General features: G+C 52.4%; 1 long non-coding RNA gene across 1 annotated transcript; it reads right to left on the bottom strand.

The window, feature by feature from the left end:
- Window positions 1–2,607: 2,607 nt before the first annotated feature.
- Window positions 2,608–7,523, bottom strand: LOC131276253 (uncharacterized). The gene is made up of 3 exons (XR_009183752.2): window positions 7,320–7,523; window positions 4,149–4,263; window positions 2,608–3,577 (listed from the first exon to the last, which is right to left on the bottom strand). It is a non-coding gene; the product is annotated as an uncharacterized lncRNA (long non-coding RNA).
- Window positions 7,524–12,537: the final 5,014 nt, after the last annotated feature.

The following is a 12,537-nucleotide window of genomic DNA, read 5'->3' as shown; positions in this document are numbered from 1 at the left end:
TGGACCGCTTTGCCAGTCAGGTGAAAATCATGGACCCCTCCTCAGAATGTGGCGGCAGATAGTTTTATGACACTTAACATTGGCATGTCTTTCTCTCAGAGAAAATAAAGACGATAAGTTGATCTTTTTCCATTCAAGCTCACAGAACCCCTGAAATCTTTCCATAGACCTCTCAGGGGTCTGTTAACCCTGGTGAGGAACCCCTGCTCTGGGGAAATGACTGTGGCTCAAGCAGTTGGGCTCCCGTCTACCATACAGGAGGTCCAGGGTTCGATGCCCAGGGCTCCTGGTGAGGGCAAGCTGGCCCGAACAGAGCGCCACCCCACACGGGAGTGCTGCCCCACGCAGGAATGCCACCCTATACAGCAGTGCCAGCCTTAATGGAGAGCTGGCACAGCAAGATGACACAACAAGAGACTCAGAGGAGAAAAATAAGAAGACATAGCAGAACAGGGAGCTGAGGTGGCACAAGAGAGTAATCACCTCTCTCCCACTCTGGAAGGTCCCAGGATGGGTTCCTGGAGCTGCCTAATGAGAATACAAGCAGACATAGAAGAACACATAGCGAATGGACACAGAGATCATTGGGGGCAGGAAGGAAGGAATTAATCTTTTAAAAAAAAAGAACTCCTGCTCTAAGAGCACGTGGAAGGTATTTCATAAATACAGGTCTCCTTTCTCCGGAAATGGGGGATAATTCCTCCTTCTTGCTGAGAATAATGTGCTCCTGCCTGGAGAGCAGGGCAAGCAGAGGAATGGCTGCCCCTGCCTGAGGCACGAGAGGAGCCGGCCAGGCTCCTGGAAACCAGTAACACGACGACCTCCCCCTTCCCGCTGAGGCTGGGTGAGCCCACCAGAGGAGGGCTCCACTGGGCTGGCAAGTGAAGGGAAGTTCCCTCTCCCAAAGCTGTGGGAGACCCTCACATCTAGGCAAAGGGACCCCTTGAGGTCACTGTGTTAGAGAAGAGAGTCCCAAAGGCTCATGGACCTAGAGTGTCAGACAGAGGGAGAAGCAGGTAGCAGGTAGCAGGAGCCGGAGTGTGAAGCCAAGAGGGACAGAGGGACACATGTGAGGGACAGACAGCTGGGCGTGGCGGCACGGGCTTGGGGCAGCATCAGCCAGCCTTGTCCTGCAGGACTGGCTGTGAAGCATCCGGTGGTCCCGACACAGGCAGGGTCCTACCCGCTTCAGGGACATTCCCTCTTTGCAGGGTGCAAGGTCCAGCCAGAGCGTCCAGCTCTACCCAAAGTCAAAGGCCCAGAGGGCTAGTCCTCCCGTGGCTGACTGCCCCAGCGGTTCCGTGGAGGGGGGGCTGTCCACTCCTCCCCACCCTCACGCTCCCCCCAACTGAGACCACAAATGCCGACCCAAGAGTGGACCCACTCACCCCTCCCAGTGACTCAGACTTGGGCTGCTCCTCCCTGGCCCTCTTAGCCCCCCTGCCCCACACCCGGGCCTTGTCCAGAGACCCCAGTGCAGCTTAAGGTGGGCTGCAGGAGAGAGGGCTGCTGCCCTTGCCCCTTCCTGGTGGTGTGGCCCTGGGCAGCCTGAGGATGTGGCTTTGGGCCGTGGTGGGACCCTCCTCCCACAGCTCAGCACAGCAGGCCACTTGTTTATCATTAGCGAACTGGGGATGTCGCCATCCTAGGGTGGGTGTGCATTTTTGTCCTATTTGCTGGAGCAATGGGGCTGCGCCACGGAGAGGGCAGGGGAGGTCAGAGGAGCTGCCCAGGGCGGGCTCCAGGTGGGGGCTGTGGCTCCTTAGGGCACAGTCACTCGGAGACCTGGAAACCACTGTCCCTGCTAGGGACCAAGTGTGGCTGGGCTGAGATACCGTAGGCCAGGAAAGGAGGACCGACGACAGTCGTGGTAACGGCGGTTGTTATTAATAATAATAACTAGCATTCACTGAGGACCAGATCGTGCTGGGTAGTTCATGTATATTACTTCTCTAATTCTCATCATGACCATTTTATAGATGAGGAAGGAGGGGAGGCTCGGAAAGTTTAAATCAATGACCTCGTTTCACAGCAATTAAGCATAAGAGTCAGGATTTGAACCCAGGTCACTGGATCTTTCTGATGTCTTTATACCATGTTGCCTCCAGTAGGGCTTTAACCTTTTTTAAATAAATATTTTTAATTGAAGTATATCATTCATACATGAGCATACGTAACAGTAAGTATACAGTGGGTGTCTTAACCTTTCTGTGCCATGGACACAGTCTGGGGGGACACTTTCTCAGAATAATGTTTTTGTTAAATAAAAAGTATACCACATTTACAAGGGAAACCGATCATATTGAAATATAGTTATCAAAACATTAAAGGGCAAATGTATGATGTAGTCTAGCAAGTGCTTCTTGATTAGCACATTAAATAACGAGACCTTATAACTACCATAAATGCAAACCATCTTTTGCTGTATGTGCAATAGCTCTTATGAGATTTCTATTGGTGGCAAAGTCTTTTTCTTCCTTTTTAAAAAACTTTATTTCAACTTCAAAAAATAAAACAACAGACAAAAGGCAGCTTAACAAATTACCTGCATTTTTAGTGGAAGGAAATAGGAATGAAACTACACCTTTGTATATATTATACCTTTATTTATATCTCTCTACATATAAATTATATCTTTATTTTCCAAAATGAAGGGGTAGTAAAAGTAAAAAGGTATAATTTTTTTTTCCATCAAAGTTCGCTGACATCCAGAATTCTGTGTTTGGACTTCCAGGGGATCTGTAGACTGAAGAGGGGAGTTGTTCCCACTCGCAAGTTGGATGCTTGGGCACTTACAACTCCTCTGGTGCTAGAGGGTGTATTGATCACTGTCGGGCTGTGGAACTTTGTGCCATTTGGGGAAATCTCCAGTGACCCCTTGGCCCCCTTCTGAACTAACCAGCCTGAAATTCACCAGATTCAGCAAAGAAAAATATAGAACACCCAATAAGGTAAAGTACAGATATAAACAGCAGATACTTTTTTAGTATAAGTGTGTCCCATGCAATAGCTCTACTTACTCCTGTGGCTGCGTAACAAACAGCCACACCTTTCGCAGCTCAAGCCAATAGATTCACAGCACGGAGGTCGGAAGCCCCGTTCAGGCAGGCTCCCTGGTTCTGCTTAGAGCCTCAGTGGCTGAAACCAAGGCGCCAGCAGGGCTGCGTTCCTTTCCGGAGACTCAGGGATGACGCTGCTTCCAAGCTCCTTGGGTTGTTGGCTGTAGGACTGGGTGTTGCTTCCTTGTTCTCATCTGGAGGCTGCCCACATCCCTCGTCACCGGGCCCCCCCACCTGCCAGCCAGCTGTGCTGCTTCTCTGTCATTTCCTTTCCCTTCTGCCACCAGCCGGAGAAAGCTCTCTGCTTTTTTTTTTTTCATCCTTTCAAACTTTATTTCAGATTCAAAAAATAGAATGACAAAAGGCGGCTTAGCAAGTTATGGAAGCGTTACTCCAAAGAAGTTCTGTCCAGGCACTTTCTTCTCATCTAATCCTAAAAACAAATTCAATTGTTCCTCCACTGTTCAGACAGAGCCACAGGTGAATGCAGATTGGTTAAATGACATGACCAAGGTCTCCTTGTGAATGAAGAAGAGAAAAAAAATGTTTAATCATATTCATATCTCATAAAACTGAACCCCATATTCTTTAGCACTAATATAAATTAATTCCTTTGTTCTTGCTACAAAAATGTTGCAATATTGTTGTTAACCATAGTCTATAAGCCACATTAGTTGTATTTTCTCCATGTATTGCCATATCTTAACACCTGGTAGTAGAAGAACACTCTTGTATTATATTATTTACCACAATCCTCATCTACAGCCAAAATCTCTGTTATGCATTCCCTCTCTTATCCTCCAGCTGCCCTCCAACTAACATTAGCCTCCCTAGACCACCCATTTCGGCCACAGTCACTGCTCTCTGCTTCCAAAGGGCTCCTCTGGCTACATTTGGTCCATCCAGACAAGCTTTCCTCGGCCACGTATAACATGGCATAATTGCAGGAGTAAGGCCAACAGACAGAAGGCACTTTGTCATTAAAAATTCTGCCTACCACGCTTATTCTAAAACATTATTTGTTGTTCATGTGAAAATGCATTTCCCTGGGAGCCCTGTGTATTGCCTGACAGCCTTTCTAGATCTTACCTCGTGAGTGGGGTCGACCCTCTTCTCTCTCAGACTCAGTTTCCCTCCCCTGGAGAACTCAATTGAATCCTTCTACAATCTGCGTGTACGAATTGGGCCGTGGTTGCCTTCTTGCCTAGAAAGATAGGCAGACTTTCCGGGTCGCAGCTACTTCCACATGACCTGATCCTACCCGCCCCTCCCACAGGGTCACCCTGACCATCGACTTGCTCTTGAGCACCTGGCACGGAGCTGGCACGAAGGCTAACCCAGGAGCAGGTGTCTCACACAAGATGGCGGTACACTCTGCTCAAGGCGTAGTGGGAAGTGAGCCTCCTCGGGCAGGGGGAGAGACACAGGCCTCCAGAGATGGCGGGAACGGGGGTGGGAAGGGCAGGGGGCGTTAGAGGACGTGGCCCGGGCGGGAATGAGCCCACTGTGTTCTCCACAAACAAAGGGATGTGAGCATGAGGGCGGGGGGCGTCTCCAAGGGCAGCCTAGAGAAGCCGGAGGCGGGGAGGGGGTGGGTGTGGGGGGTGCTGGGTTAAACTGGGGGAGGGTCGGCCTCCACCAGGAATGAGCGTGCATGGTCTAATTGGAGGCGACGAGGAGCGGGAGGGGGCCTAGACTGGGTGGGAGGAGGAGGGGCGGGGGGTGCACCACCCAGGGCCCGCCGGGGCTGTCCCATTGCCAGGCTCAGAGGGACAGTGGGGGTTCCTGGACTGCTGTGCCGGCAGGGGTAGGCCTGTTTTTCCTGAAACCTGACTCCTCAGGCAGCTGTCCCCCTCGGCCCTCTTCCCCAGGTCTCATCCCCACAGCCTCCCGCCAGCCCCGGCTCTCTGAGAGGACAGGAAGGGGGCTGGGAGGAGCGGGGGTGGAATGGGGACAGCGGGGTGCCCGGGCACCAACTTGGGGTCCATGCAGCCTCTTCAGGAGCCAGGCCAGGGATCCCCTTCCCCAGACTTTCCGAGGCCCCGCGGGTCCCTGGAGGTCATAAGGAAGTGGGGGGGGGGGTGGAGCCCTTTTCAGTGTATTTATCACAAAAACCACATATTTCCTGCAAAAAGGCTAGCTCCTACTTAGCCTTCAGATATCAGTTAAACGTCGCCCCCGTGGAAAGCTTGTCGACGTCAGTTGCCAACAGGAACAGAGCGGTGGTCCATTCGGGTGGGCAACTGAGGTGTGTTAAAAGCCATCGGCAGGGGTGAGGAGAGGGTGGTGAAAGAGCTCGCAGCAGCAGCTCCCACCCACCCTGGCCTACAGGGGCAGGCGAGGGGGCACTTCCCAGCACCTGCAGGACCCTGTAGCTGGAAGAGGGGCCGCCCGGCAGCAGCTGCGGGACTCCAGCCGCAGCCCACCCGTGGGGCCTTTCCTTGGAGAGCCCAGCGGGAAGCCAGAGGGCAAAGGAGCTCCAGGGGGCTGAGCAGGGAGGGTACGGGTGTGGAGAGGGACCGAGCGACCAGAGGGAGGGAGGCCAGCCTGCCTTCCAAGGCTGCGTTAGGGGCGTCCCGGTGCTCCTGGCCAACTCTGCGCTTTCTTCCAGCGTATATGGCCATCCTAAATTGGAACTGGCCATTTCCTCATCTGTGTCTCCCACAGAGACTTTAAATCTCCCCACAGGCAGTGACTAACTATGGTCTACGCATGTGTGCTCAATAAAATGTATTGGGCAAAGGAACTAAGAGCCTGCTCAGACCAATGAAAGCCTCACATGGCTTTGCTTTGGCTGGAAACGAATCATTTCCATGTGGCAATCTGGATAAGTGCCTCTGACCACCAGTTAGATGAGCTAGACTAGAACAGCACAGGAGAGTGGACGTGGCTCAAGCAGTTGGGCAACTGCCTCCCACACGGGAGGTCCCGGGCTCAGTTCTCCGTGCCTCCTAAAGAAGAAGAGCTGATGCAATGAGCTGATGCAACAAGATGACGCACAAACAGACACAATGAGCAGAGACGACAAGCAGACAGACAAGGGAGCCATCTGGGGCGGGGATCTAAAAAACCCAACCAAACAAAAATAACATGGGATAACAAAATGAATTCGTAATTTAATGAATTCATTTATTTAGTGGACAAAAATCCTTCAAAACCATTCACAGGGTGACAGGGCCAACGACAAAGGAGTCCCTGGAGCTGAAAACCTCTGAGCTGGCCTTCATGCAAGTCAATGTGATGTGAGTTAAAAATACCCTCCAGATTATAGGCCATTTTTGTTTTTTCTGTTTTTGCTTATTGATATGCCTTATTATGCTGGAGTAAAAAATACATCATAATTTTAAAAAGCAAGTTAAATTTTTAAAATCTCCCGTCAGTGGCAATGGGTGGGTCACTCCAAGGGTATCCACATTTCCTGCGCTAACTCAGAACTGGCCCATCTGTGGTCCTCACGGGCTAACCAACCCACCAATTACAACCCGGTCTTCGCTGGGCAGGCCCCGTGGGCCCGGCTGCTGCTGCTTTCTCCGCTCTGCGCCTACCGAAGTCTATGCCACCCGTCTGCACCTCCAGCCTGGACGCTGCCCCAGGGCCCGGCAAGGTTCTCCACCTCCCACTCCTGGCCACCCCCCACCCCTTTTCTCTACCCAGCAACACTGGATCAAGTCACTCTGCTTAAAACCTCACATGGCGGGAAGTGGATGTAGCTCGACTGATCAAGCATCCGCCTACCACATAGGAGGTCCAGGGTTCAAACCCAGGGCCTCCTGGCCCATGTGGTGAAGCTGACCCACGTGCGTGCTGCCATGTGCGAGGAGTGCCATGCCACGCAGGGGTGTCCCTCGTGTAAGGGAGCCCCATGCACAAGGAGTGTGCCCCGCAAGGAGAGCCGCCCTGCACAAAAAGAGCACAGCCAGCCCAGGAATGGCACCGCACACACGGAGAGCTGATGCAGCAAGACGACGCAACAAAAAGAGACACAGATTCCCGGAGCTGGTGAGAATGCAAGTGGACACAGAAGAACACACAGCCAATGGACATAAGAGAGCAGACAATGGCGGGGGGGGGGGGGGGGGGTGGGAAGGGGAGAGAAATAAATAAAATAAATCTTTAAATAAAAAACCTCACATGGCCTCTCATTTCACTTAGACTACAATCTAGGCTCCTATTTATCTTCCTTTGTACTTTAAATCTCAACTGAAATGACACTGATCAGAGAAGCTGTCCCAGGGCCGCCCGTTACGGTCCCATGGAAACCTGTGCTTTTCCGCCATTGCCCTCACTGCAGCTGGAAAACCACTCTTGCTGTGTGATGGACGACGGCCTGTCCTTCCGCTCCGCTGGAGGCCGAGAACTCGAACTCTGGCTGCTTTCTTCCCCGCTGAATCCCCAGTGCCCCGTGCACTCCCTTCAATACATATTTGTTGATGGAGTAACAAAGTAAAAGGTCTTCCTTGGAATGCCAACGAGCTGTTGGAGAGACAAAGACTGACATGTAAAACTACCGGAACAGCACGGGATCATCAGGACAGGGCTCTCTGCTGAAGGCTGGGCCTCCATTCTTGGGACTTGAGGAGTTGAGAGAAAAGAGGAAAGGGTATCGAGACTCACAGGGGGGAACAGATATGGCTCAAGCGGTTGAGAGCCTGCTTCCTACATGGGAGGTCCTGGGTTCAGTCTCCAGTGCCTCCTAACAGCAAATAAACAAACAAACAAGGGAAAAACCAACTCAGGGGAACCGAGTGGCTGAGCACTGGCTTCCCATATACAAGGTCCTGGGTTCAACAGCCAGCCCCGGTACCCCTTAAAATAAAATAGAACTTAAAATAAAACAAAATAAATAAAATTTAAAAAGAATCAAAAGAAGACTATTTGAAGCCACTCATTCCAGGGGGAAGGGGCAAGAGCAGGAGAAGTCACATTTTTCGTGGACCTACTATGTGCCAGAAATGTAGTCTATAATCTCTTAGTCTTTGCAGTTACGCTAGTTTGACAAATGAGGAAACTGAGCATCAAAGACGCTAAATAACTCATCCAAGGTCACACAGCGCATAAGATGTCAAAGCTTGAGCTCTTATAAGTAGGCACAGGACAGGAGGTGGGGCAGGTAAGAGTCCACACCAGGCTCCTTGGGCAGTGGCTTAAATGGGGGCTGATGACAGAAAGCATTTTATCTACGGGCAGCTCTGAAAGCTGGGCTTGTTCTAATACTTACCCAGATAGGAAATACCATCTAAGTACATCTTAGGTGGGTTCGGAGGGATCATACAGCAGGTGGGGCAGCTCAAGCCCTTGACGATAGCTCCAAACTGGACATGCCCTGGTTTGAGGGCCTGGACCCCACTCCCAGCATCTGGCTTATTTATTTATTTTTGAGGTCCCGGGGCCAGGGATTGAGCCTGGGACCTCGTACAGGGGAAGCCGGTGCTCAACCACTAAGCCACATCTGCTCCTCTGAGTTGACTTTTTTGCTTGTTTACTTTTTTAAAATAATTATTCTCTTTTTCTAAAAGATACATAAATCATGTTATTTTTATAGACCACTTTTAATTTGTTTTCTTCTCTTTGTTTTATTTCTTTATTTCTTTATAATTTATTCCCCCCTCCCCACTCCCGCTGCCTGCACTTGCTGTCTGCTCTCTGTGTCCATTTCCTGCGCGCTCTTCTGTGTCTACTGTCTTCTCTTCTCGTCTGGGAGAGAGGTGCTCAATCTCCTGCACCTCCTCAGCTCCCTCTTCTGCTGAGTCTCTCTCTGTCTCTCCTCTTCGTTTCCCTCTGTTGTGTCATCTTGCTTCACCAGCTCTCCGCGGCGTGGGCGGTCAGCTCTCCACTGTGGGAACCAGCTTGCCTTCACCATGAGGCCCAGGGACTCGAACCTGGGGCCTCCCACGTGGTAGACGGGAGCCCAGCCGCCTGAGCCACATCCGCTTCCCTGCTCGTTTTGGTTTTTGTTTTTAGGAGACATCAGAAACCGAACCCAGGACCTCCCATGTGGGAAGCAGGTGCTCAACTGCTTGAGCCACATGGGCTCCCAGCATCTGACCTTCGAAGGAAGCAGCAGAGCTGTGGGTTTTTTTTTGGGGGGGGCGGGGGGGAGTTGATTTCCTTCCTCGCCGAACACCCACCTCAGCCTGCGAGGAAGGGTGCAGGCAGGTAAGGGGAGCTAGGTGGTGTGGTGTGGGGGGCTCTGTCCCCGTGGGGTGGGGGAGGGGGTCATTCCTGCCAGGATGACCTCGGCTGGGTGATGTGATCAGCCTGTCATGGTTCTGAGCCCTGATTTGGGAAGAACAAAGAGGCCAGGCCCCTCTGCCTCCTCAGCCCAGGAATGCAGCTGGGGGCCAGGCCGTGACCAATCGGGAATGCAGGTCGGGAGCGCAGCGAATGCAGTTTGCACAGCAAGACTTTCATACCCTGATGGCAGGCAGGCTCACAAAGCCGGGCTGACATGCCCCCGCGCTTCTGACTTTGATATCCCAGCCCCCTGTCTCGGGGGAGAAGCCGCGCATCCCCAAGCTGTCTGGCCCGGGGACTGGCCCTCTGCGGCCCTCCATGTGAGAGTGGGATGGGGTGGGTTGGGGGGTCCAGATCTATAACGTGCCCTCCACCTCCCACCCACCACCAGCATTCCCAGGCGCCTGCTCCTCCTTGTCCATCACTCTCCACCCTCAGGAGATCTGAGAAATAGGCAGGGGGGAAGGGGAGGGGCCTGCTGCAGAGCCTTCCTTGCTCCTTAGGGCTGGGGGGAGATGGATGGATGGACAGACAGACCATTGGAGAGGCTGCCAGGCCTCAGGCTGTGACGCTTCTGAGCAGGTCACAGAAACCTCTCGAGGCCACCCCCTCCAGGGAAAGGAATGATGCTGGGACTGGGGCTCTGGCTCCTGGGCTGGGACATCTGGAGGCTTTCTGCATTCCAGAGCTCCCCGCGCCCCTCTCCAGCTGCACCACCCATTCCCACTGGCCAGGCTGTCCATGCTGGGTTCTTCAGACCTGCCCTCACCCGCCTTCCCAGTTATCCACAGCCCTCTCCCCTCCTGCCTCCTCCACGCTCGCTGCCTTCCTGTCTTCCTCGGAGTGAAGAAGGAGATGGCCTCGCAGTTTACAGGGTGCTTTTATAGCCACTAAATCATTGGCTTCTTAGATGAATCCTGTGAAGCTGCTACTCTTATTTTATGCAGGAAGGGAAGGAGGAAGGAAGGAGGTGGAGGCTTGCAGAGGCGAGAGGCTAAAGGTTTTGCAGCATGTCGGATGGGATGCTCGCATGGAGGATGTAGCGGCCTCTGCGGTGGCAGGTGATGGTGGCCCAGGGGCTCACGTCCTCCACGCGTGGGGACCAGCAGCTCGGCAGCCGTTCTGCCCGTCTTTCTCTCTGCATTCTCCAGCCCCGCGCCTGGAGCCCTGGACATGCTTGATGCATGTTGGCACATGCTTGAGAGCACGTGCCATGCTCTCGTGCTCTCATGCCTCTCCTTAGGAAGGTTTGCTCTCCTGAAGAGACCCGAAACCCACACTAAGTTACAAAGGACCAGCGATCTCTTTCAAGTGTCACCTCTCTGAGAAATCAGTTCTTAAGTTACCAATGGAATTTTGATGAGGAGATACTGGAGAATTTCTACAATGAAAAGAGCCAAGGAGGACCAAAGAAAGGGCTTTCCTAAGAGAAGTATCTCATCTTTCAAGAGCTCAGAGGTCCCCGGCCAGGATTTGTGGGGAGAACATTATGATGGGATGGAAAGCAAGCCTGGGAGGAACCTTGGGGACAGGAGGGCCACGGTGGCCCTCTAGGGACTCGGGGACGTGGGGAATCCGGGCAGCCCCCTAGCCATAAGCCCTCTCTGTTTCCTCTCCCAGAGTCATTGAATGTTAGAAGCAGAAGTGGCCTTAAAAGTGACCTCCATGCCTGGTAAGAAAGAGGAAGTGTCCCTGGACTCCGCAGCTCTCTTTGTTGGCTTCATTCTCTCAGGCCTTCGAGCAGCTCCTGGGACTTTGTCATCTCAGCTTCTGAAACAGAAAGAAGATAGCGCTTGTTTCCTGGCTCCCGTGAGAAGGGTCCTGGGAAAGGATCTTTACTGGCCCAGCGTGAAGTGGGCCCACCACCCTCAGACCAAAACGGTAGCCCTGGAAGCAGGATGGCCCAGGGCATCTTGGACGACAGGCTCAGGGATGCAGGAGAAAGCAACAGTCCCCCCAAGAGAAGGGAGTACCCCGGCACTGTCCCTAGGAGAATCATGAATTTGAATTGACCCCAAAGCAAATTCATTATGGCATTGTTTGTAATAATGAAATTTTTAGACACAACCTCTGCGTTCATCAAAGGAAATAGAAGATGTTATGTTACCTCCTACAGAACCCTATACGATTGTTAAAATATTGAGGCAGAACTACACATATTTCGATGGAAACATCTCCACGATAAGTTAAGTGAAAGAAGCAAGGTTCAGAACAGTAGGTATAGCATTATCTTGTTTACATAAAAGAAAGCAAAACAAAACCCTATGCATGTATATATTTGTGTATTTAAAATTCATTTTTTAAAAGTTTGAAAGGAAATATATCAAACTGTTCGTAGCAGTGACCTCTATATACTCACATATTTAATTTTTTTTTTTTTTGCCAATGGCTTATATTATCTTTGCATCAAAAATACGTAAATAAAAAGGTGGAAGTCCATCGCTCCTAATCTGTCTGTAAGGAATACGTGGTACAAAAATATTCAGCGACCTGCAAAAGTTAACACACAGGAAAACTAGTGGTGCTCGGCACCCTGATGGTCCCACTGCCCGGGAGGTGGACGAGCACCTGTCCAGCCCAGCGGCGGGGACGGGAGGGGGGCTGGGCTTTGAGGGAAGCCAGGCAAGACGGCGGCAGGGGCGCGCCCCTGAGGAAGGAGCAAGAGCCTGAACTTGAGGACGGTGCTGATATTTCTTTCTGTATCTTGTGGATGCCAGGGGCGCCTCCCTCCCCCTACTCTGCGGGCACACACTGGCTGATGACACAGACACCTGAGGGCCAGGAATGGGTTAACCCAGCGCCTTTGCCAGAAAGAGAGGCCTTGGTCTTTGGGAACACAAAGGCGCCGAGGGGCTCCTGGTGGTAATAAGAAGTAAAGAGGCTCAGGTCCGAGTCAATTAGCGTCACCATCTGAAATGGAAACCAGGCTCCTAGCCGAATGCCCCCCGACCCCTCATCCTGGTCCCGGAGCCTCGGAGGAAGGAACAGGGAACAATTCAGCCTTTTGGAGCTGCTGCCTTCCGGAGGCCACAGCTGTTTGCTCCCTGGAGGCCCTGCCCCACGAGGGGAGCTCTGGCAGTCGAGCTACGTCTTGTCCTGGCTCTTGGGTCCATCAGCAGCCAGGACAGCCCGTGCTCACTCCTTCTAGCCCCAGAGACCCTGCCCAGCACCCAGGGCTGGGTGGAGAGACCGAGGGGCTCAGGCCAGGGTCAGATGCTGGGGTAGCTGTGGTGCCAGAAGCCCA

This window comes from Dasypus novemcinctus, chromosome 27, assembly GCF_030445035.2.
Source record: "Dasypus novemcinctus isolate mDasNov1 chromosome 27, mDasNov1.1.hap2, whole genome shotgun sequence".
In the NCBI taxonomy this organism is placed as follows: Eukaryota; Metazoa; Chordata; class Mammalia; order Cingulata; family Dasypodidae; genus Dasypus; species Dasypus novemcinctus.
This window is presented reverse-complemented; position numbering and strand designations above follow the sequence as displayed.